This window comes from Bombus pascuorum, chromosome 3 (genome assembly GCF_905332965.1).
Source record: "Bombus pascuorum chromosome 3, iyBomPasc1.1, whole genome shotgun sequence".
NCBI lineage: Eukaryota > Metazoa > Arthropoda > Insecta > Hymenoptera > Apidae > Bombus > Bombus pascuorum.
The window spans coordinates 16,939,193-16,964,692 of record NC_083490.1 but is presented as its reverse complement, the minus strand read 5'-3'; the positions used below and the strand labels follow the sequence as shown (position 1 = coordinate 16,964,692).

The 25,500-nt window shown below is 38.6% G+C and overlaps 1 protein-coding gene and 1 long non-coding RNA gene across 3 annotated transcripts in view; one reads left to right on the top strand and one right to left on the bottom strand.

The window, feature by feature from the left end:
• The window catches only part of LOC132905697 (zinc finger protein 395), a 92,309-nt gene that overhangs the window by 3,430 nt on the left and 63,379 nt on the right, over positions 1-25,500 (top strand). The window lies entirely within an intron of this gene.
• On the bottom strand, positions 291-2,610 carry LOC132905721 (uncharacterized). Its single transcript, XR_009657844.1, has 2 exons — positions 2,173-2,610; positions 291-2,109 (listed from the first exon to the last, which is right to left on the bottom strand). It is a non-coding gene; the product is annotated as an uncharacterized LOC132905721 (long non-coding RNA).

The window sequence follows — 25,500 nt, the reverse complement described above, 5'->3', positions numbered from 1 at the left end:
GTTTTTATTTGTCAAATTTGTATATATTTAAGGGTATGTATATTATGATAGAGAATTCATAAACAAAATTACGCTAGAAAATTTATTTCGGTTTGGGTACTAAATGATAATTTTATTGTACTATAGCTTATTTATGTAATTAATTTTGATTAAATTAATAATTTTTTAAATCAAAATTTTTAAAATTTACATATCCCTTGGTGGTTTCGTACAAAAAAATTCTGACAATGGAAAATATGAAGCGATAGCACTTAAATAAGGGGAGACTCATTATAGGATTAAATATAGATAACCTTTCAACACACGTTTATTTTTATTTGAAGCACATACATATACGGCAATTGTTACTACATTGAAGAGAGAACTGAAGTTTAAAAAAAGGGAATTTTTTCTTATGATAATACTCCTTAACATCAACGAAAGCATAAATTTTGAATGAAAATCGTTCAGGTCTTAGTTACAACGAACACATTATCGCCGTCACGTGATAGTAGTAAACTTCAGAGATTCATCTTAATCTTTTCGATTGCAATTATGATTATTTTTAATCATCGTATCCGTGATGAGATATACGTAACAGAGCGTGTTTTTCGTGTTCCTGCCTTTCTTAATTCACCGTGATCATCTGTAATCTTTAATCGCCATAATTAATCCACCGATGTAGTACTCTGACGTAAGTACTTCCCCACGTCGTTACCTGTTTATACATGCAACACATAAGCGAGCGTACATGACTGACTTTTAGTGACGTCGAAGTATTTACCGAACCGTGAATCGGTAAATACTGGACGGCGTTTATCTGTTAGCGCAAGTACGCGTAAGTGGTAATTTTAAAGCTTCCGTGCGTTCTGCCGACTATCGTGTACCTCTGCTTTAGCAAACATCTTGCATATGCAGTTTCGTAACGTCCACTTCGCGATTCGACACCTCACCGGTCGACCTGCCTTCTGTTAGCCCTGACAATATGTCAATAGCCATGGCGCTCGACCGTCAACTTCGTTCAATCCCTATTTTTTCAAAGTATTTTCCATGGCTGTACTCACTATTCATTTAAAGAACTATAAAGAATTCTAAAATTTAACAATTGATTTGCTCATTAATTAGAAATTTTCATTCCTTAAGAAATATTAGATTTTATCATCGTTTACAATTTCATAGAAAGAGGAAGAAATTAGCGTAATGTGACATTTATCGGAATATTTATAAGGCTTTACTTGCTCAGAGTTGTACTATTACAAATAATTGGCAATTAATTAAACATGCATCTTACGTATTTAACTAAATGCTTCCTGGAATTTACATGCTGTGAATCCCTAAAAGTATCAACTTGGAAGGTCATTTACTTTTTATACTAAGTTTTATTATATTTTCAGTAAACATATTTATATATAAAAATCCACCTCAAAGATAGTGTTCATATTTTGAACATTATTCTAGCACATCTTTCTCTATCTGGATTCCAACTACTTTACCAAACCGACATGATCGCGCAATAAAATCGCCTCTTTACAAATCCTCGCAGCTATTTCGTCGTATCTCTTATCGAGGTCACAATCGTCAAACTCGCTCACTCTTCTGTCAAATTGTCCAACATAATCACTCCTCAACCAACATGACAAAACAGCCGTAACCGGCGAAAGTTGAGAATCACTGACGCATGCATTTCACTGCGACGAAAAGATAGCACAACATTGGATACGTGGTAATGCGTTCCACTGCGGGAGTGCGTTTCGCCGTTAACGGTCCGATCCATCGGGTCTATCTACGGTCACCACGGAAATATCCGACCTGCGGGGCGCATTCGAAATAATGGTCGCGTTTAACGGTGTCACTGGTCACCGGCACAGGCGTGAGACGATTGAGTAAGAGATGACCAGTGTGTGCGCGTACTTCGTGCGTGGATCCAAAGATAGATATCCCGACACAGGCTTACCAAACCTAACTGGCCCGACTCTATATACATACATACATAAAGGCGCATCCGCAACAACCGTTCGCGATGTAAACAAATGTCGGTATGCGTACAGGCTTGTCTAGCAGTCTGACGTAGTCACGCGGATGTTTCCTTCATTCCACGCGATCGTTCGTGCTATCTTGCAGCCACTGACGCTTTTAGAAATACGCATGTTAGTTTCTATGCATTCTTCCTTTTCTTCTCTTATATTCGTTTACCAATCGCTGTGTGCGTCGGGGAATCCAGAACGTTTTAATTTTTCTGCCATACAGAAGAAACGTCCGTCCAGCAGCTGCCGACAGCTCGATGAGATCCGAGGTTATAATTCATTGCTCTAGTTGCTCGGGCCACGCTCAGCAGCAGGTGGTCAATCTCTCTCGATCTCTCTAACCTCGCCTCTTTTCGTCGCGTGCTCGTTCGATTCGAGGTTACGAACTCGACTGAGGGAAACTGATCGTAAAGAGAGTTTGATTGAGTATATAGTATTTTTATCAGCCACGTTTCGAATATCCTGGTTGTTTAAAGTTTAGTCGAGAGAGGTTCTGCAGGTTCGATTAAGATCTACATACCTAATACTGGTCTCAAACATAAATTGTACGTTGTTTTAAATAGTTTATAAAAATAGCTTACCGAGTGTGAAGTTGTTGGAATTTAGTGTCAAACATTATTTAGACTGACAAAACTATAGTCGTTAGATTTAAGAATAAAGTTAAGTTCCATATAATCGATATCAGAATATGAAGTTAAGTTCTCCAAGATTCTCAAAGATCTTGTTGCATAGTTTCGAAAGTATGTTGGAAACAAAAGTATGTTTAAAATAAACAAGTGGGGCGTAAAAGAAAGGTTCCATGGGATATATAATAATGGTAAAATTGTATCTTCTTGTTTCACGGGCTGATTTTCTTCGTGTATTTTTAATTTGCTAAACGTCGCGCACTGGTGCGGCGCGGCGTGCCGGCTTGAGCTGTCGCGCAGGCGCACAATCGCAGTATGGGCTATTTAAAATAGTATTCGAACAGACCGGAATGTAAAGTGCACAGTGCGTGCTCTGTTGCACGGGATTATGTCATACGTGCTTGTACCACTTTGCCGGTAAATAGGTTACGCAAGATGGATCACGGATGGCCACTCTACATAAGTATTAACTTATAGTCATAGGCCGGCCGGCCGGCCTCCGTCGCTGTAGCTGTCCATAGGTCCTATTCGACAGTTGGAAACGATACATACTGCATTATAACTTTGCAATCGTAGCAGAATTATACGTGATATAAATTAATTTTATAATTCTTCTCATAAAAATTATTTTTGAATGAAAAAAATAATCTTAAGGTTCGGTAGAATACAAAATTTATAATAGAAATCATTAGTTTGATAATAGCAGATTTTAAAGTACTCGCTTCTCCGTTTTAGATTCTTTATCTTAATTTATGTAACTCTTTTGGGATCTATATATTCTTGCCTCGTATTTATTACTGAGTGCAGAATAACAGTCGATCTTAAGAATGGTTGGCACGGAAAACGAACATCTGTTTAACATCGTTTCACCAGCGAAGATCGAATATGCATAAGAGCGCTAAAATGCAGATCAGTATCGAAACTGGGATTAAAATCGATGCTGTTAGCTGTTACGTGGACTGAATAGTTAAGAATCTATCATTAAGTGGAAAGAAAAATAGAAAAAAGAAAACTTCCATTCTCTTTTTACGAACGTTGAATTCCCTTTCCACAAAAAAACACAGCGAAACCAAAGTTATGTCATAATTTCGGACGAGGTAGCGATCGGCGTTTACCTTTCTCTTTGTAAAGAGTGGTGCGAACTTGATTTCGGGTTTGGAAACAACATGGCGGTAAGTTGCGCCGATCGACCGTTGGAGGCACTGTATCCTAGCCGATCGCTTGTAAAGTCGGTCATAGAGTTTACAATGCAACGCCTTCTCTCTGTCCGGCGTACTACACAAATCTCTTTCTACCTGCTTTCCCCCTCTCTTTCTTACGCTCCTTCTGATTTGGTTTACGGTGATTGCGACTGTGTCGCAAACATTAGCACGTCTGAGTACAATTACCTTGGATATTAGAACAACTCTATGCCACCCGGTGCAATACTTATGCATCGCGTACGATCGCTCGCAAGGTTCCCCTCGAAATGGGCGCGTAGTACGCGCAAAACGTGTCGACTTTTAATAAGTTGCACACGCCGACGTGACGGTATGGAATTGCAAAATAGAACGCGCGTGCCGGTATGATTACCCGGAATCATGGTTCTTCAATACCATCAGAGTAATCGTTGCTACTTTGCCCACGCTCCTCGTTATGCGCCGACACTCTCTACTGTTATTTAAACAGCGTATTGGCCGTGAACGAAATTTCATTGTCCGCGTGAAAGTAAATCAGCATGCCGCTTGAAATCCGTGCCAAACTGCCGTCCTTGATTTTCGAATCCGACACCCGGAGTTATTTGGATGGATAACATTTTAATTGTTGTGGTAAAAGTTGACGTTTCAGATGCACCTGGAATTTTTTCTCTTTAGATACTTGGAACGATTGTTTGCTTGTTACGAAATTGACACGAAGTATGAAATCAGCTGATCGTAGGCATAACGCGTGTAAGTTTATGCGTCTTCGCTCCCACCTGATAATATTGGCCGTAAACGAGCTGCACTGACGTAACAATACAGCACGCGTCGTAAATTATGATCGATAATGTAACCTTGCACACGCCGAGCTAATATATGGTTGAATATGCATCACCCAAGTCCTCTGAGACTTTCTAACAGTTTCTGTCAATAGTACCGCGTAAGAAGAGCACTGTGCGTGGTATAATACAATGTAGATCGTCGTAAAGTAGTATTTACCTTTATTATCTAATCATTTTAATCCGTTATTTTAAATCAAGCAATAGACATCTATGTACGAATCGAATAAACATTAAATTATCCTGATTCTAATTTGAATTCTAATTTGATTCTTAAAGAACAAATTCAAATAGTAGAATATAATATCATCTGTATTTGTATAGCGCATTTTCGTCATCATTGAGAAGTGTGAAATTGCATGGTTCGATAGTGCTGGCCCTGGCGAGCGAATGGCCAGGGCACGAAAAGTTGATGCGCGTGCCATACTGCATAGGACGCACGAGGACGCGAGGAAAAGTGGCGCGTATCTGCTGCACAGAGAGAAAAGCGAGGTCGGGCCTTTCTCAGAGAAGTAGGTCGAGAAGGTACCGATCGTGCACACGAACGCGTGCTGCGTTCCACGCGCACGAGATTCACAGGAAAGGTATCGTGTTCTGTTCGTCCCTGTGGCAAACGCGCGTGCAATACATACATCCCGTCGGCTCTCACGAATGCGATCGTGTATTGGGAGGAAGAATTCTCCCGCATAAAGGCGTCGATTGAACGTGCTCGTTATGCCGTTCTTATTTTTTGCTACTTTATGACTTTCCAGTATACCGCGCTTCCATCTATGTGGCAGGAGATAGGTGGTCTTTCGTATCACCGATTCCATTTCATACACTACCAAATACGTTATTGAATATGGGGACTTGGATGATTTAACGAGACAGCTGAATAAGTCATTCCTACAACCGAGATAAGGCGTGTTCAATTATTTACTCAGTGGAGATAAAATAGGCAATTATTAGTTGGATGATCTGACCACTGATTGAATAATCAATACAAACATACTGATTACATCTTTCTGTTATAAAATAAGGCGCTCGCGTGTGAGTATCTATAGAGGTTTCGAAACACGTGGGACGTTGCGATCGATCTATCATCGGATATCGTTCTCCCTCAATTGGGAAAGATTTTTTGATTAAACTATTCTATCGATTTCCAAGTGAGAATCAATTGTAAAAGATAGAGACCACCTATTTTTTCGAATTCTCGGTTCTCTCAACCACATAGTCACTTACGGTTCGCTATGATTCTGCGTATCGATGTGCGCGCACGCCAGATGAAAAGTCAGGTGGCGATGGCAGGCCGGTCGGCCACCGGTTTTGGTGGAGGGAGACTAAAAATGAAAACAAACTTTCGCTACGTAGAACAAGAAGCTCGGAACGTGTTCGCGTTCACGCGGTGCTGGTTAAGGCGCGTGTAAAGAGACGGAACAAGGAGGTAGCAGTGGAGTCGTAGGAGGGCAGAACGCACGGCGGAACGGGGGATAGGTTTAAAAGGGGGCCAGGAGAGGGGCGAAAGGCGGCCACATACTCTCCGTGTAACAGAAGAGACGAGCGTGTGCCAGCGTACATTTTACGCAACGTCGCCTGTGATATAACGAGCGCGCGCACGCCGTGTATAAAGAGAAGCCCGGCCGGCGAGCAGAGAGCGATATAGTAGTCGCGTTTCTTCACACCGTACTACACGCACATGCGTCGAAAAGGTGTGCGCCAGAGAGCAGGATCAGCGTGGCGCGTCGTGCGCCGCCATTGGGCAGCGTTTACCCGGTTTTGCTGGACCCGGTTGAACACAATGACCTAAATGATATCGCGAACCGGGTCGCAGCCTAGATACCGCCGCGGGCCGGCCTTTTCCCGCCCGCCTCGACACAGTCGACAAACGTAGTAGTATCTCTCGCTCGTGCTACGACCGGCAGCCCCAGATTTTCACTTTCGCGCGGGTGAACGTTGACACTCTCGCCTTTCGATAACGCGCCACGAACTGGATCGAGTACTCTCTTATGCATATATGTACGTGGGCATGCGAATAGGTTTTGTACATGCATATGTACGTGGATGTCTGTGAGTTTAGGTTTGTGTGGTCGTTTCGATGAACAACGACATATATAACGGCATAGTCGATGAATGAGTAAGCTCTGGTTGAACGATAAACTTTCTTTGTTTGATATTTTTTATCCGAGGTGAAGAGGGATAGAGCCAGGCTTTAGGTAGTTGAGTGGATAGTAATCATATATCGGTTTTGTTACATTTTTAATAAGGCTTATCTGATGCGATTGCAAAAATTAATTTAAGATTTGTATTTGTTTAAGTCAGAGATGTTGGGTATTGCAAAAATCAATGTTTTCAAAATAAGATATCAGTTGCGTTACTTTTCTTGCAAGTATTAATAACGTACTTTCATTTTAAGATTAAGCGAAACTATACAACAAAAAACTAGGATTAAATACACGAAGCAAAACTAGAATTTAGATTAAGCATCTATATATAACATATATAATACCACGTTATATTGGAAGTTACATTTCCATATATTAATATATTTTTAATATTTTGGTTTAGAAACAAACACAATTTCAATTTTAGAAGTTTAATTATCTAAATATCTTTAAAGCACCTGTTAAGCATCTATTATACGAAGAAAATAGTTTCCACGTATTGAAGTTCGTAACTCACCGTGAACTCTTCGTCTGACGATTAATTTAATACGATTTTACTACGGTTAGAAGAGACAATTTAGCTCGGGATTTCCGAATTGCCGTCGTCGCAATAGCTACGATGACTCGAAGGTAAATCCAGGCGGTCATTAGTCTGTTCGCAGTCATTATAAATCGTGTCTTGCCGCGATTCTACGGGTAAGCGAGCAAAACACTTTTCTTCGTTTGCTTTTCCACGTGAACGCCGTTACACCACGACTGCACGGATTACCGTTATCGCCGTTGCGTGACCTGCTTTTTGGTACATGCCTTCCTTCAACGGGGAACACTAAAAGAGAAGAAAGACGGAAATACTATAATCATCGAAATGCAGTTGTTACATTGAGTATTTTACTCTGAACTTGTAGAAATATTGTGCAGTGTTGTTTGGTCTTGAAGTCTTTACAGATTCAGAGTATACTGAAAATTGTTTGCAATTTACGGAAATAGATATTGCTTGCAACGTATACGTTGTGTAACTTATACATATATTCATATCGCAACTATTCCGAAAACATTTAATTTCTCCTATTATCTTAAAATAAATAATACTCCAATAATGGAACTCGCATAGTGATCCACTTAGAAAGGAAAATATTTATTATAAAGTGTTCCACTTTAAAAAAAGATTAATTTCTCCAATTAGGCCAAAAAGAAAGTTCATTCCCCGAAACCGTCCGTGTCTCTTGTCTCAGCTTTCGTATCCGAGACCGTGAAACAGAAAGAACGTTTTCTTCTCGAGCATGTCATCGGATATTGTTCTCTGTTCAATTTTACGAATTTATACGATGATCGTGACACAGTTGATAAATTTAAGGTCGGTATCGCAGTGCAGTCCTTCGTTTCCAAGCTCGTAAAATCCGAACAAAAGCCGTGGCGTCAATTTCCACGGGCGGCCGTGACGTTATGCGTGCACAATGACGCATGAAGAGTAGGAAGAACCGCTGACAAGAGCGTTAAGGCCGCGAACCAAGTGAGAAATTACTGATCTGGCGTCACCCATGATTGTCAGCGTTTTAACGTCACGATTTATTTGAAATAGATCGCGTGTTCAAATGGAGCTCGCGAATGGATTCAAATTTTTATCTCCGATAGAATTCTGACAACTGTCGAATGATTCGCGAACTCGAATAGTGATTGAAATTTTTATTGTTGCGTTGAGAAGACCATACATAAGCCCTATTCCAATCTTCAGTTGCTACTCTAATCATAGATTCAGCACAATATATAAACCACATTCATAATTCACATTCTCCAGTCCTTATAATTGCTTCCTCAGCCAAATGATTCAGTGTCGAACTTTACCCTTTGACTTAAAATTTCAAATTTACAAAACTAATTTCAAAAACCTATTGAAAATTGTATACAAAATATAGAGAATTCAAAAGCATGAAAAATTTGCTACCTCGGATAAAAAACTAAGACTCACAGTTTTCGGCTGTACTTTATACAAGACACTTGACCAAAACTAGCATTAAACTGATCGTAGTTGTACTCTTAGCCAACTGACTCATTGTTCGATCTCGTTTACGGTGATCTACGTCTTTTTACTGGAGCTGAACTTCACTTAGGGACAACGAAACCGCGTGGCTCGTTGTCCGACCGAGAAAAAGCCGGTTTTCGCATACACGCTGCAACATTATCTGCCAGCTGCTAATCTCTGGCGTTCGTTCCTTATTCAGTGTCGTAAGTAAGCAAGTGTCGTGAATAGCGTTACGAGGATCGTAGAGGGGATGGCTGTTGACGGTGTTGAGCAGTGACGTCACCGGTAGCACAGCTCGACACAGTGACACCGATCGCCGGTTCTACCGGGAGGAACAATCAGGCCGGCAGCAGCTGTGTACGATTCCTACTGCCTGTAGTCGCTCACGACTGTTCTCACTCGTGCTGAACGTGGCCTGGCCACGTTATCGTTCCCGACACCCAGGAAAAATGTTTTCTGCTGATAACCGAGCCTCTGTACGGTAGCTCTCTTTGTTTCAATGGCCACTCGATGTTTGCGGTCCTTCTTAGGGAACTTGCTCGCAGTAAATCTATCGCATCGGTCTCTTTTATACATATTTTTTCATTTTTTATTGCAAATGAACTGATTTTTCCCGGAACCGTTTTCTGCTTGCCTCAATAGAGATTCCGCTTTTGGCAGTGCTGTTGAGGAAATTTCTGGAATACTTTTGTTAGATCTTTGTTTGTAATTTTTCTTGTCGATATTGTTTTCTTCGTTTAATCCTAATGGCAATTGGATACTTGAGTACTCATTTCTGCTGCATAATAATTTCTTATGTGAATTTATAATAATTTCATAGCTTAAAATACCTATCACAAAATTATTAAGTAAAAAATTATAGTACAATGCAGGCAATAATTTTATTTACACAACGAGGAGATTAAGGGTTTTTTTCGTGTTATGAAAGAAGTTTCGCTATTTATCGTTAAAAAGCTTCGTGTAACTAGTGTGCATTTCAATGCCTACTTTCCTCTGTACATATAAAGTCGTCGAATAAAATTTAATTGAAATAGCCATTACACAGACTGGGTTTTTTTTACGAACTTCTTTATGACTACAGATTACAACTATACGTACAACGGTACGATTATCTAAATTACAATTATTTAACGCTTGGACGGTTTATTTAATCGAAATTGACTTTTAATTTATTTAAAACAGCAGCAGATAAAAATTTGATAATGAAAAAGTTCACAGCCACCACAGTATTTTATCTGCATAAAATTCTCATCTGTGAAACGTCTTTTTGCCTTGAAGTACATATATTTTTGTAATAAAATTAACTTCTTCGCTCCTGCTTGTTTAGTTGATACAATAGTATTGTTCGTAATAAGAATCTTCTAATTATTTCGTGGCGATCTCAACGCTTCCTGAACTACCATTTGTGTATCATGAAAAATTGATATATATATGCTTTATCTTGGCAAGATAATTCCCGTTACGAAAATTCGTCGGCGGTTGTTGGTCTTCGTTCTGACGACATAGCTCAGGGAAACGAACGAAAAACTGTGAATTGAAACGCGAAACGATTTCCCACATCTTTATCATCCTTCGCCTTTTATCATCAACAAGCTCATAATTAATATGAAATGTATCACAGAAATTGAAATATTTCAATATCGTATTTTCCTTGTTCACGCTTCTCGTCGATAATCTAGATATGATTTCATAGATCATTGTCTTCGTTCCTTCCAATCAAATCTACCAAGGCCGTCTTTTGTATAAATCTTATCTAAAGCTACGAGTAATCAGCTCGAATGCGTCGTCGCTGTTCCTTTCTTTCTTTACTTTATTCTTTTTATTTTGTTTTTTCGTAACAACCTTATCAACCGGTCAACTGATATTCGTGAGCTTTTTTTTATGACAGAATTTTTCTTCATTCACCTTTTCTTTTTAACAGAACGAAAGGGACGTTTACTATTTTCTCTGACTCTATCGTAGCGTTCTCGAGGAATGCATTCGCTAGAAAGGAGTTATCGTCCTTTGTTGCGATAAAATTTGCACTTTGCTCTCATCGTTCCGCCCTTTTTCTTGGAAACCTCTTTTTGCTCGAATATTTGCCTCAAATGGACATGTATATACCGGCTCTTGGCGATTTTATATTTGTCTATCACAAATGAAATATTCGTTTGAATGTTTCGGATAGTTTAGAAAATAGAATTGAATATCGATTTATGCTCCTTTGTTCCGTGTGTTTTTGCTTGAAATTTTTTAATATCCTGTTTGCCAATATTCCGATGAATTTATATTCGCACGAAATACGAATCGTCCTCTTATCTTATAATTTTATATTTTGTAATCTTATAATCTTATAATCAGTCATTCTGTCTGGCCAAAGCTGCGCATGATATCAATCTAAATTTCTACCTAAGATCCAATACTTTTACAGCGAAATTTTTTTAATCTAATATATATTTATTTTAATCTAAAAGAACAAATACGTATTTCGTGTGTCATGACCTAGTACAAAGAGGTATATATTTCTGTTTTACCTTAATCATATTTTGAAACGATGCCAGTCTCGATATCTTGTTCTCCTTTGTATGTATCGCAATGCATCAATTGGTGGAACGAGCGTGTTATCAATTAATATGATAGAAATTTTGTTGATCGTATAAACATGAACGTCGTTTGACAAGTTTTCACCAATCTACCGTCGATAAAGAATCGTATCGATGAATCGACGTTACGTATGGAAATGAAGGTGACGTTGTTGATTGCCACAGTGATGCACGCTTTTTCCAAATCGATTGTCAGGATAACAATATTATCTCGTCTTCTCGTCAAGCACGTTTAAAGCAATAACAATAACGAGACTCATACGTATCTCGATTTCTAAATTAGTTCAAAAGTTGAGCAAAGAGTGTTTTCGAAATTTCCGATTACCGAGCTGGAAACTTCCGTTATCTGGCTTGCGCTTTTAAACTCTGGCTAAGATGGCACAGGCAAGGAAACGCTTTAGCAACGAACCTTTCAGATAAACTCTGTGTTCAGCTTGAATCGACTAAGTTTCAGCAAAACAATGAAATATTTACGTACGATTATTTTTTCATGGAGATTTCTTTTATACGTGTAATTGTTAGTCGAAATCGGATATCTGGTAACCAGTTAGGTTTCTGGATATGAAACGATGCATTATGGATTTATTTAATAATCGAGTCATATAATAACCAGATTAATAATAAAATAATAGTATAAATTTATCATCCGTGTCTGGCTTTTCAATGTAATTTTATTATTCCAGGAATAATTATTTTTAGTAAAATATAAAGCTTTCAATTAGATATTGAGAATTTAATAATTTATCGTACCTATGACCAAAAGAAGAACCACGTAACTTTCCACGGTTTTATTTGTGCCTTAAATTTGTCTTTACGTGTAAAAGGTTTTCGTCTATCTATTTATAGCCTGAGAAATGTTTCACGCTTAAAGCAAATTTGTTTCCGCAGACGTGTTGTCATTATTATTTAAGAACCGTTTCACCAGTGCGCTTAGTATAATATTAACACTCTTTGCATTTTTACGTTAGCATGATTTCATAACGTGCTCAATTACCTTCAACATTAATAAGAATGTAAAAATTTCTATTTTTTGCAATCAAAGAGGAGAAATTATCGTTTTAACGTTAATGTGAACTAGTTAATTAACATGTATCTCTTTCCACGAACACATCGTTTATCTGTTAGTGAAGCTTCTTACTTTCAATTTTATCATTATACGTGTAGCAGGAATGTCAAAGTATAGTCACGTTTGCTTTGGATAGAACGTATCAACTCGTAATTTATTATTATCAGCTTACTATAGTTAATTGAAAAGTGCCTCTGATCGAAAAAAATCAGGTAAAAATTTAATATGTTTACCTATTAAACGGGTACTTGTAATTTCAAATTCCTTATGCTATAAATTATGTAATAAAATAACAAAGAATTCAGAATGAACAGAATTTAGCAAATCTCTTTTGTCTTTTCAAATCCGCATTTTCTTATAGAAAATAAAAATAATTTAATAAATTGGAAAGATTATCATTATTTTTATTATTATCGTATATCCATCTCACCGTTCGTGTCTCTGACAGACAGGCTGTTTCCTTTTATGAATAAACCCATATTCTCGTATAACGTTTATGCTCGGTCGACAAAAGCTTCCTTCTCTATTTGAGGAGGAGGAGAGAGAGAGAGAGAGAGAGAGAGAGAGAGAGAGAGAGAGAGAGAGAGAGAAAGAGAGAGAGAGAGAGAGAGAGAGTGAGACAAAAAGATGGTAGTCGTAAAACGGTCGCGCGAGAAGCCTGTGACCGAGTCGCTGACTAAGATTTCGGCAAGACTAAATTTGACCGGGGGCATAGTCCTGAATTCCCGCGGTGTCAGAACACGAACGCTTACTTTGCAGCCAGTCAATGAGCAGACGCGTAAAGGTTGCCTAGCAGTTGAACTAATCGTAAAGGCAGAGTCTGGGGCACGGTCTACAGACTCAAGGGAGGCCATTTCCTTTTTATTAAGTATTTTGAATCTTCAATGAAGCTTTATTTCGACTTACACGAATACGTTTAATCATGTATTACATTATTCGGAAAATTCCTGATAAAAGTTAAGAAAGATCTAATTAGAGAATTGGGTTTAGATCTTTTGCGAGTCTTTTCACTTAGTGTCACGAGACCAATTTTTGACGAATTCGTCTTTTTCCGTAATGAATTCCTTCGAATAGCTGTCGTATATAATTCCTCGTTTATGCACCTCGAATAAATTTTGTTAAAGGCCACGGTAAATAAAAATTCGCTGACTGAGACAAATAGAGACGCCACAGTTGTAACGTGAAGTTAACATGGATTCAGTGTACTGTGACAATGAATTTTCCATAGAATCAGTTTTCATGGAACCATTTTCATGTGCACGCGTGGCATTGTGTTCGAGGGAGCACGCAGCAGTATGTTACTACAGCCGATATAATTATCTAACATTTCCTTGATCTCGGAACAAACAGGAATTATCTACGTGAACTTTGCATCATCGCGATGTGCGCTCATCTTCTCTGTTTCTTCTTCTTTCTTTTTCTATTCTCAACATGGCCGGGTAAATACGTAGTTTGTTGCTCTTAATATATGTAATTGATTTGGAGCATCATTTTCTTACAAAAAAAAAAAAAAAAAAAAAAAAAGAAAAAGAAATAGAAAGTCGGAGAATCGATCTTTGTCTTTAGGTCTTCTCTTAATGAAAAGAACTCTTTAAAAATCTTGCTAATGGGAACGCTATCGATTCTCATTTATGGTCGTTAACGTCGGGGCGATATTAATTTCCTTCAGTTCGAGTTTCTGTATTCAGTTGCCGCGTAAAGAGCTGATGCAACCCACGCAGTTTTAAACAACGAGTCGAGTTTGTTCGGCTCTTCACTTGGAGACTCGAATTATCGCGACGAGTGTCTCTTTTGTCCTATATTTATATTGTGTGGATTTTTGAGTCGACTTTGAACCCAAAGACATCAACGAAAACCGGACGAACTTTGTCTAGACTTATCCTGTTGACCATATCTTTAGATAGACCGAGGACAAATAGAGGAACGAACGTGTTTCAAATTGAAAGTAAGCGTGTAAGGAGAATTGAGTATGTCTGCGCGAATGATTGCAAATATTTCCTTCGTTTCGTTTCGATTGCTTCAATTTTATAATTTGTCAATGTCTAATCTTCTACTTGGAATAAATAAAAGAGGAATCTTTAAGCTTCAGAGCATCTACTCGTTTTCCAGTGAGAGTATAATTGTTCGTTAATTTCGATTCTGTTAAAGGATCACAACTAATCACTTATGTTGAGATTTAATCAACAACACGGGCTATTTGTAATTTAATTTGTTGCCTGATACGAGGCTATTATTACCAAAAACAATCCTCCGAGGACTATAATTCTATAATTCATTTTTAACGTAATTCGTTTAAGTATACATTGGTCCTGTCATAATTCTAAAATAGATATCGAAAATTGAAGTAAATCAGATGGAAAAGAATATGAAATTAGATAGCAAAGTGCAGACAATTCGATACGATTACTATTCTTTCGTAATCAGAGATTCTAGAACAGCTACAATAAGATCAATACCATCGACTAAAAAACTTTGAATAACGCGTGCTAGATCTCTATAAAATATCGTGACACATAGATAATATATAAATCTCGTATAGCAGTCGTGTTAATATTACACATACATTTTCACTCGTAAATCCATCTACCACTTTTAAGCGAACCTTATATATTACAGGTAACGTTTTGAGCATAAATCTAAAAGATTCTAAAATCATAAAACGATTTTCGAGTACCTGGAAACTACCTCAATCCCCTCTCGTCCAACGAATACCAGACTTTGTCCTTTCCCGTGTTCCTCGAGCTGGTCGTTTCTAAATTCCTACATGCACGGTTCCCAGCAGACGTTCGTTACTCACATTCAGGTGCAGGCTGCACGTGGAACCGTGATTACGCGGTTGCGCCATTAGCAAGAACGGTCGATGACGAAGGATCGCGGATAAATCAGCCGGTTCGAAACAAAGGAATCGCGGAATACGCATGCCGCCACGAAAGATAGCGGCCAGATGAACGATGATTCCGTGCCCCCTTTAGATAAGCTGCGGATGATTCGAACGGCATCCAAGGTGCAGCTCGGTTTACTGGAACTGATTGCACTTGTTCGACGTCACTTGCGTAACGTTTCGAGGCTGATGCGATGGACGTAGTACTACGGGTGTTTCGCAGGAAACTCGTAGCTCGCTGCACACGTTTTATGATGGAAGATGCAGGCGCTTAGACCGTGGCCGAGGTGCATTTATTTTTAAGGTTGAGCGAGCTAACGGTTTTGCAATCGGTGAACGTTGTACGCTGATGTTTCTGTTTTGTGGTCCGATTAGGCTTCAAATCGTTTCTTTCATTGCGCTTATCTATGGGGAATTTTTTAGTAATTTTCTGGTTCATTGGGTACACGGCAACTACTGTTTATAAATAGTCGGTGATTTTGGTCGATTTGTAGCATAACGATGATTAAAACGCATAAATTAATGGAGAATTAAAGGCATATCAGCAATATGTTTTATTATTTATTTCGCTATATTATTCATCTATGAACATTGCAGTATTTCTTAGAACCTATAGCGAGAAACAATTTTTTGCTCATTGTCATTGACGTACCTATTATAAATAAAAACTTGAATGAATTATACGAAAAATTTCTTTATTCTTTATCACTGTTGCAATTATATTTCTTTATGGCGATGAGGAAATTGATCGATTTCTAATGAATGTTTATGATACTACAATTCTGGTATTTAATGAATATTAACACGTTCTTGTACGAGATATTATTCTTTCAAGTCGATTAAAGCAACGATTTCGTAATCGATGATCATAATACTGACTATATTTGCAACCATTATAGTAGATGCAATGCTAGTTTACACTATATTCTGGCAAATTATAAACGAATAATCATAACGTTGTATTCCTCTAATTTCAAAATTAGACGACAATTGAACGACACGTGATTTACTAGCCTCTTCACCAGCTATAATCTAAAGTTTACGTGTTGCATTGTTGCATTATCTTCGAAAGATAAAGCTGAAGACAAAGGATGTTCGACGTATAAATATCCTTGATTCAATAATTAATCTTCTTTCTTCATAGTTCAACAAGTGGTTTTCTTTTTTTTGCTATCAGTAGTAGATAGAGGTACATCAACTTTTTCCATGTATCACTTCTTTAATTTATCGTTTATTTTTAAATCAGAAAGAAAAGCATATAAAGTCAGCGATAACCGTTGCAATTATTCTGGAATTGAAAGCGGCTAATTAAATCACGGGTGTAATTAAATTAGTTGGTACTTTTGTCATATCGCATCGAAATGTGTTAGCATAAAATGACGATTGGAATGCGATGCGAAGTGGTTGTATGACACGAAAACAAAGCATGAGTTATCCCAAGTGGGAAAAGGTGCTGTCATTGGTAGCAAGGTACGCGCATGTCGGATGAACTGAATCACCGACCCGTAATTTTTCGCGATGGCCATAGTAAAGGTCGTTGCCGACTTTCGCTTTTGATCCGTGGATCGATCGAATCGATGGAACACCGTGAGTGTAAAAAATAATAAGGAATAAGAAGGGAAAAACGAAAGAAAGAAGATGAACAGATTCTTATGAATCGGACGTACACGTTTCAGTATCGACGATGCAAATTTTGTGCGTTGGCACCGAAAACCATCTTATGATAGAATAAGTAACATCCACGTCACCATATGAAAACAGATACTGTGTACGCCGAGCGAAAATAACCGAGAAGCCTTCCTCGTATGACGTAACGCTTGTTTTTCTAATGCCTGCCGGTATAACTCATCATAATGATCAGGCGTCTTCTGTGATGCAAATCCTTATCGATAGATCTAAGGTTAAAGTTATTCCTATCGTTTTTCGTCCGGGATTACATCTTTTTGCCTCTTATACTGCTCTTTTGAAATTCTTTCTAGAAATAGTAAACGGTATATTACCATAAGTATTACAACACCTATCTACCTATTATATTTGTTGGGAAACTTCAGGGTTCTATTGTATTTTTAATATTTTTACTACAATCTAATACTTGTAATTTTACTGTATCTAATATTTTACATATGCAAATATTTATTTACAGTAGTCTAAAATAGTGTGGTAGTTTAGTAGTTTAGGCATAATCGACTGTATAAGTACTTGTTGGTCTACGTCTGTGTCATTTGTATCGAGAATCGTAATTTCCGAAATTGAAGCGATTATGGATGACATCAGACGGAACGAACCTTTCCCAACATTTCCTTGGAAGTTTCTCGCGTTGGCTCGGGGTAGGGCGCTTGCGAGAACTGACGTCAGGGATAAATTATCAGTCGTAATGTTGCCGGATCTTGCGAAAGGTCCACAATCACAGGGATAAATTCACCGTTTCAATTTTTCACTCACTCACACGTTGATCAATCCCTGGATGTCGTTTTGCAAAGAATTTAGCTCTGACCCTGTGCTCGTTATCTCGGAGCGGTGTTTTTAATATTTTTCATTAGTCACGCTTTTTATGGATGATGGGTTTGATCGGGGAAGAATGAAATTGGTCGTTCGTTATCGAGAGGCTCTATAATTGAATTTTTGATTTTTGTCTGTGAGCTGACATCGGTCATTTTTTGTATAATACCATATGACGATTATCGCATTCTCTAATGAAAGTATAACAATTTTAATCCACAGAAAAAAATTAGCTTGATCTTGTCATTGGAAGTTTTCTGCCCGTTTCAATACGCTCGACGATGTTCGATTGTTATGCTAAATCCTATTGCCCAAAAAAAAAGAACATCGAAGGTTAGCATTCCAGGGTTAAGCTCGACATTGAGTGACGCATAACTAACGAGATTACAGCGAGCCTCGTGGAGCTTCTGCCGTTGTCTCATTCGAGGATAGAACATCGTTTTCCCCCATCGAACCCACATATTCCAGCTGTCCTTCATCCAGATTTGCTTTTCTCGCGAAGGCCATCCCACGCTGTAGCGATCGAGCGCGATTTCTCGAATTTTTTGTTGCTTAACGGAACCCTCGAAGATGCGCAATCTCGAGACATCCAACACCGTTTCTTTCTTCCTTCTCGTTTCTTTTCCTTCGGTATTTCCTTTTTTTTCAGCCAGTCACCGGATGAAATACGTTAAGTAGCATGGTGCTAAGCTTGGCCCTCGATTGAATTTACGTATCCCGTTAGACGGACCGAATCTCGTCGCATTCTTCGATCGAGGTCACGGTTTCGCGAACGTGGCCAGTTGCTGCGGAACTTGTTCTCCTGCTGTGTCCGCGACTAAGATTGCCCAAATCGGCCGAGAACTACTAAACGGTGGTTGCCGGCTCGATTCGCAGTCGCTGAACTTACGTAGCAGGCTTTAATTTTGCGTTAATCTCGTCAGAAATCGATGAAAAAAATTGTGAAAAAGTCGCTTTTGTACTCGTGTCTCGTGGTACAAGACGCTGGTAGCTTTCGTGTTTCTCTTTTTCCGAGAAAAAGTAATTAGCTGCTGTGCTGGTTAATCGAGACGATGAGAGATTAATTATATTTATTTATTTATATATACAATATATATATTTTTATGAAGATACTTTTATGAATGTAATTGAAAAGATGAAAGTCAATTTCAATTTCGATAATCAATACATAGTTTAATTTCGAATAAAATAGAAAGTGTATTTAGATTTTGAAACGAAGATTTAAAAGGAATTTCTGTTGGGTTCTGTCGTTAGATCGCTATTAATTTCTCGATTCTAAATAGTTATCAAATTATGAATGACTATATAGAGAATGTAGCCATAACACAACGTCAATCATTCGAGTAGTAAATGTACGCGTAAAAATAAGCAGATGCAAACAAAGCTGTGCAACGAAAAACATACAATTCTTGCAGTACTGATATTCAGATGCCAATACTCGAGATACTAAACTTATCGACGCGATCTGGTTCCAATCATTTTAAAATCACGAGACATTCGAGAATTGTTTTTGTTTGCGTATTTTCGTTAAACAAACGTTGATATTTTTGGCTTAATTCGTTGACTTTCGTACCATTATCCTTCATGAATGTAAATGTTCTTCTTATGTCACATCAAACTTTCAGGAAATGGGGATATCAATGCATTTGTACGATAACGAAAATTTTCCAACTGATTTTCGAAACAATTTATATATGCCATTTACAGCGAGAAGAATGACAATTGCTATGCGGCGCAACATAGTAACATTTCGCAATTGTAATGATACAGCGCGCGATAATTCAAGAAGTCAATCACGAAGCTGTCGACGCTCGTTCTACTGGAGATTCGAGTGGAAACGTTCACGGTTATCGAGAAACAGGTGTACACTAGTTTCGCGTTGACCTTTCGTGATTGCAGCCAGGGTGTTCGTGCAGGTGTTCAAACTATGCGCGATTATGAATAACAGCCTTAGCGTAACAATGACGACACGAGTCGAAGCGGTTGCTCCTACGAATTCACTTCTATTCAATCGCCTCTATTGCCGCGAATTCTCTGTGTTCGATAATTATTTCCACAGACCGCGTTGCAGCGATACTTGAGAAAATGCTCAGTGGTTTCGCCTACGTTTCAGAAAACGCGTGGGATCGTTGATGAATCGTGCGCTGAATAAATAGTCGAGGCGATACGGTCTACCAAACAACTCGTTGTCCGTGAATCATCTATGAGATAAATCCTGAAAATTGTACCACCTGGACCGATCTATTCCTGTTTCTTTCTCCCTGGTAATTGGCGTTGATCGTTGTGTCCACGTTTAATTGGTGATTTATCGCGGTTTACGTCCTATCGACAGCTCAACTGTTAAAGAATGTCGAGCTCGTTGCTTGACATTTAATTTATGGCTTGGCCAACTAGTTGAATTCGCGAATACGTGCGCGTCTGATCGTCGAATAATGTTGTCTGAATGAAATTGTAATTTTCTACGTTCATATTTTATAGAGAATTTTGGTTTTCCCAGTAGTACCATCGACGTTCCCAATGAAATAAGTCAGTAGATGGTGAATATTTATGAAAATTCAAGTTCTTATGGATTATAATATTTATAAATTAGCTGCTGCAAAGTATCTTAATTTTGTTACTGTATACAGGATCCGACCGAGTAACACGTAAACGCGGGCACGCCGTAATTTCTTGTGGGAAAATAAGAGAAAGGCATAGAATAAAATCTTTTCACAAAACGTTTGCGAGAAAAATAAATTTGAAAATTTATCGTACGCACCTATGAAGCCAATTCTTAACTAAACACGTTCAAAGTCCATTTTCTTGTCGATGGAGCCCCAAACGGAAAAATTGTATTGTACATTTTCGACTTCTTTTCACACATAGAATGATTTCCTGTCGATTATTTATTCCTGTCCAATTTGGAATTAGCCATGTTCACATATACTTGATAAATTTTTTAATTCGTTTTCCTCTAAAACTAAGCTGAGAATAAACAAATTTTCTCTTATTTTACTACAAGTAATCACGTTGTGTCCGCTCATCCACGTGTTACTCGGACGATTCCTGTTCATTTTCGCATATTATACGAATTTTGGATATTTTTGTACAGTTCAATTTCCTATTAGTGCATAAAAATCCGCAGTCTACGAGCCACTAATAAAATTGCATAAACGTAATACCTTACGGACGTAGGTATCTCATCGTGAAACCAGACTGCAGTTCCTGAAATTACCATACTCAACACGTAGAAACTTAAGGTCTCTCAAAAACGACCAAAATGATCTGCTGGGAGTATCGTTTTATTCGTTAGAGTCGCGTTTACAGTTATCATTGTTTGATGGAATGCGACCTTCCTTTCCTGTTTTCGCGACGAGGCCAGCACTTGCAGAATACGCGTCTAAACCCGGAAAGGCCTTGGCCGGCACGTCCGATACGTCGATTTCGCGTTCCATCGCGATTAACAGCTCGTCGAAAATGGTACCGACGCTGCGTTATACATAAGGAGAGGTCAGCGAGGAAAAAATGTAATATATAGGCATGGAGACGGCCGCGTGCACCAGGTGTGTTTTCATTTGAGACGTTTCGCTCGCTAGTCGATTGCGAATTCCGTGGTTCGATAAAGCGACCTAATACAGTGGCTCTGTTGTACGCAATCATGCGGATTTCGAAACATTCGGACATCGGGCAGGACCACCGCGTTGCGACCACATGTTTGCAATAATTGCGCTTCTTCGTGCCATTGCGTATATTTCTCTTCGTGATTAATTCTTTTAAAAAAATTGGAAGAAAGAGAGAGAGAGAGAGAGAGAGAGAGCAGGGGAAACATTGTGAATATATAACGGGAATAATTTAAAAAATCTTTTAAAAAGATTGTTTAACCACATTCACTATTTTTGGAACAACAATAAGAATAAAAACTAAATTCCATGTCATTGAGTTTCTTCACACGTTGAACGATGTCTTCTCGTTTATCGACGTCATTTGTATTATACAAAAAATTTTGGACTTTTGAAAACTTTTCGAATGGAAACGGAGTAACTTGGTGATTACAGATGAGTAGACTGATGAGGAATTAGGACGAGCATGTTTTAATTGTGATTTATTTTTCTATTTGATCCTGTTAATCACCAAGAAGCTTATAATTTTATTCATAAAATATCTGTAACTTTGAACATCCGTGCTAAATATTTTGATCATTGGAAACATTTCATATTCATACATTTTGCTTATTAGCTTAGTATGTTAACATGTTATGTAAAGATCATCGAGCATTTGCTAAAAATGTCACCATGCAAAAATATATATACAGGGTGCGCCGTTAGAATTCGGACAGAATTCAATTTGTAGTTCCCACCATATTAGAATTCAGATGTTTGTGCTGATTGACTCTGAAGTTAGTTAAATATGTCAATAAGTCTTCTATAACCTCAAAATGACAGAACTCGTTAAGCAAAACCCGGAATACGATAGAAGAGCGGCGATTATAGAAAGTCTTCGCGCCGGGAGAACGCCGGTCGAAATTATAAAATTCTTTAGCTACCCAAGATCGACGGTATACGACATTGCTAAGAGATACGCAGCCTCAGAGTGGTTCGAGAAGGGTTCTCCTTCTCCGGCGAGAAAAGTTCAGGTTAGGGAAAAATCAACAAGGACGCCAGAAATTATTCAAAGGGCCCAAGACATGATTTTGGAAGATCCGGGAACTTCTCTCCGAAAATTAGCCTCCGTCTTGGGGGTGAGTGAAACGATTGTCCGTCGAATAGCTCAAGAGGATCTTAGATATGCCTCCTACGTTCTCAAAGTCCGTCAGATGCTCTCCGAGGCCGCCAAGCTTAAAAGATTTGCCCGTTGTCATTTGATTCTGTGTTCGTTAAAACACGAAGCTGCTCCTAACAGTCCCGACCTAAACCCATTGGACTATTACGTGTGGGGCGTTATCGAGAGACAAACTAATAAATGCAGGCACCCCAACGTCAACTCCCTACGAGCTGCTATCGAGTCAGAATTCGCGACAATTAAACGCGACCAGTTGAAGTCAGCGTGCTCGCGCTTTAGAGCAAGAATAGAGCAGGTCATAGAGGCAGAGGGTGGTTACATAGAATAAAAGTTCTCAGCAAGGACCCTTTAAATGAGATATAACAACATTTTCATGTGTTTTTGTGTATTGACTTAAATAAACAACTTTCTGCACAAAACTTCTTTTGTCCGGATTCTAACGGCGCACCCTGTATATATATATATATATTGCTGGCGTGCATTTCACCCATGGTATTTGGCGAAGTTTTCTAAACTGATCAACTATTTCTTTTTCTGAATCAGGCTGAACCCTTTTGATCTCTAATATACGCAGGTCTCGATCAATGTTACCAGTTCCTGCAAAGAAATAAATGACAAGTAATTATACCCATAGTTACACAGCTGAGAAAAATGATAGTTCGATGACGCAAAGAATTCGTTCGAATTGTTTCTCTTCGAAATTGGTAATTATCTGTTGGTAATTATCTAAAGATCTAACACGATCAAACTTCGATGACTCGCGTGTTTCACGTAAATATGCGTTGATGTAATACCAGTTTCGTGGTGCGTTGTTCGTGTTGAGCTCGTTTAAAAGTGACAATGTTTATTAACGTAGTAACATCCAATTTCCACATAGACTTCACCTTCTGTTAATAACTCATCTATAGTGATTCATGAATATATCTTGTCGCACATTCGTGCCTCGCGATTAATCGACTTCCGCGAAATTCCATACGTGACTTGTCTCTAAACAAATCATTTCTCAGTAATCGAATCGATCTCGAATAATCGAACGAATGCCGCGATAAAGTAATGGTGAAACGAATAATTTGATTTTAAAGTATATCCGCCAGATATTCGTTATACGCAGCCTTCAAATTTTCAGATTTGCAAATTTCCAAATTTAACAAGACTGACATATATAAAAAACAAAAAAAAAAGCACGACTAAATGCCGTACCATTGTTCAGAAGCCACATTGATCAAGTCCATAAATTAACAACCAGAATGAAAGTTACGATGTTATAAATCCTATATTTTTTTTAGCTCAAAATTTACTATTATTTGCCATTTTCCCGCAACGAGTAAGCTTATCGAACCAACTGTCAGTTTGCTTTCTGACATGCTCAAATGAAAACCTAGCTAACGAGAGCAGTATGTATCATCATACTCGCTAAACTTCACCAAATCACCGCGCTCCCGTTCGTTTCATTCTGCCTTTCTCCCCGATCCCTCTCACTTTTCCATTCATCGTTACCCTTCCATTTACGACATCCACCGTTTCTGGAAATTCCATTGAACAGTAACGAACCACGAATTACGGGTTTATACCGACGTAACAGATTTCAAAGCGGCGGCGGTGGCGAGTAGCAACGAGTCTGCCGAGCGAGCGAGCCTACTAAACCCATCCCGATCGCGTTTTCCGTTGCACAAGTGAATTTCGTTGCCTAACAAAAACGGTTCGCGTGGTTGCAACACGATCGTTCGTTCGTTCGTTCGCGAAACTCTTTGCCGGCAAGCAATTCGGCGTCCGCAGCGCGGCACTAGAGTACCTTGTGAAATGAAGCTAATGCACTTTCACCCGACATTGCGTTTCGCAACCTCCCACTTCGCGGTGAACACAAACCGTGCAAGCCACCGTGTCCTGCTCGTCGTTCGACGAGAGTCATTCCCTCGAGAACGTTTCGAGAATATTTCGTTTCGATTGTATCCCCGTTGCTTCGTATCTGGAATGGGTTGACGCGATACAATTAAAAGAAGAAGAAGAAAAAGAAAAAGAAAAGAAAAAAAATTGGTGGCAAGTGGAAAGAAAGAAGGTGAGGACGTAGAGCGAGATCCGGGAGAATAAAATTCTGAAAAAAAAATTTCTCCGCGCTGCTCACTGCACCTAATTTCATTAATTTCAAGCTGGATAAAAAGCGTGATTTCTCTTTCCGATTGCCGAGTGGTCGATGTCGATCGCTAGTGTTTTACCGTAGTTTCGAGGAAATCTGATTGAGTTTGGGTTGATTCAACGTGGGTTGTTTTTTTTATGGAATACAAAAATTTCAAGTAATCGTAAAATGCAATGGATATGGATTCAATATCGAGAATATTGAATCAACATTGGTAATAATTTACTATAATTTACCAGATTTGCCTCATTTCCCCTCACATCTGCCATACATGTTTTCATATTTATGAACAGAAGCGTATACGTTAGAACGTCGTTTTGCTTGGAAAGAGTTTCGTTTTGGATTTGTTCGATGCGAATTAGCAGCCATTGCTTTTTAACTGGGAACAGGATTTCTTATTTTATGAAGCGTGTAATTGGTTGCAGTAGAGTATAGAAGTTGTGAATAACAGGTGAAACCTGTTACTATCGTGTCTTGAGTGTATGTTGAACAATTTTTTACTTTGCATTACTACTAACACTATGTCACATACAATGCAACGTAGTACAGTGGAACTTTCAGTGTCCGATTTAATAAGAAGATAAAGTTGCTCGAATAAGGGAATTCCCTGAGGAAAGGGCGCTCGTCTTTTTTTCCGGTCGTCATCTTATATTCCGGAAGAAATAATGTCAATCACCGCAGTATATAATACAAACACGATACAGGATAAGAAGAATAGAGAAACGTCGATTCCAATAAATCTCAGTGACGATATTTCACAAAACACATTATAC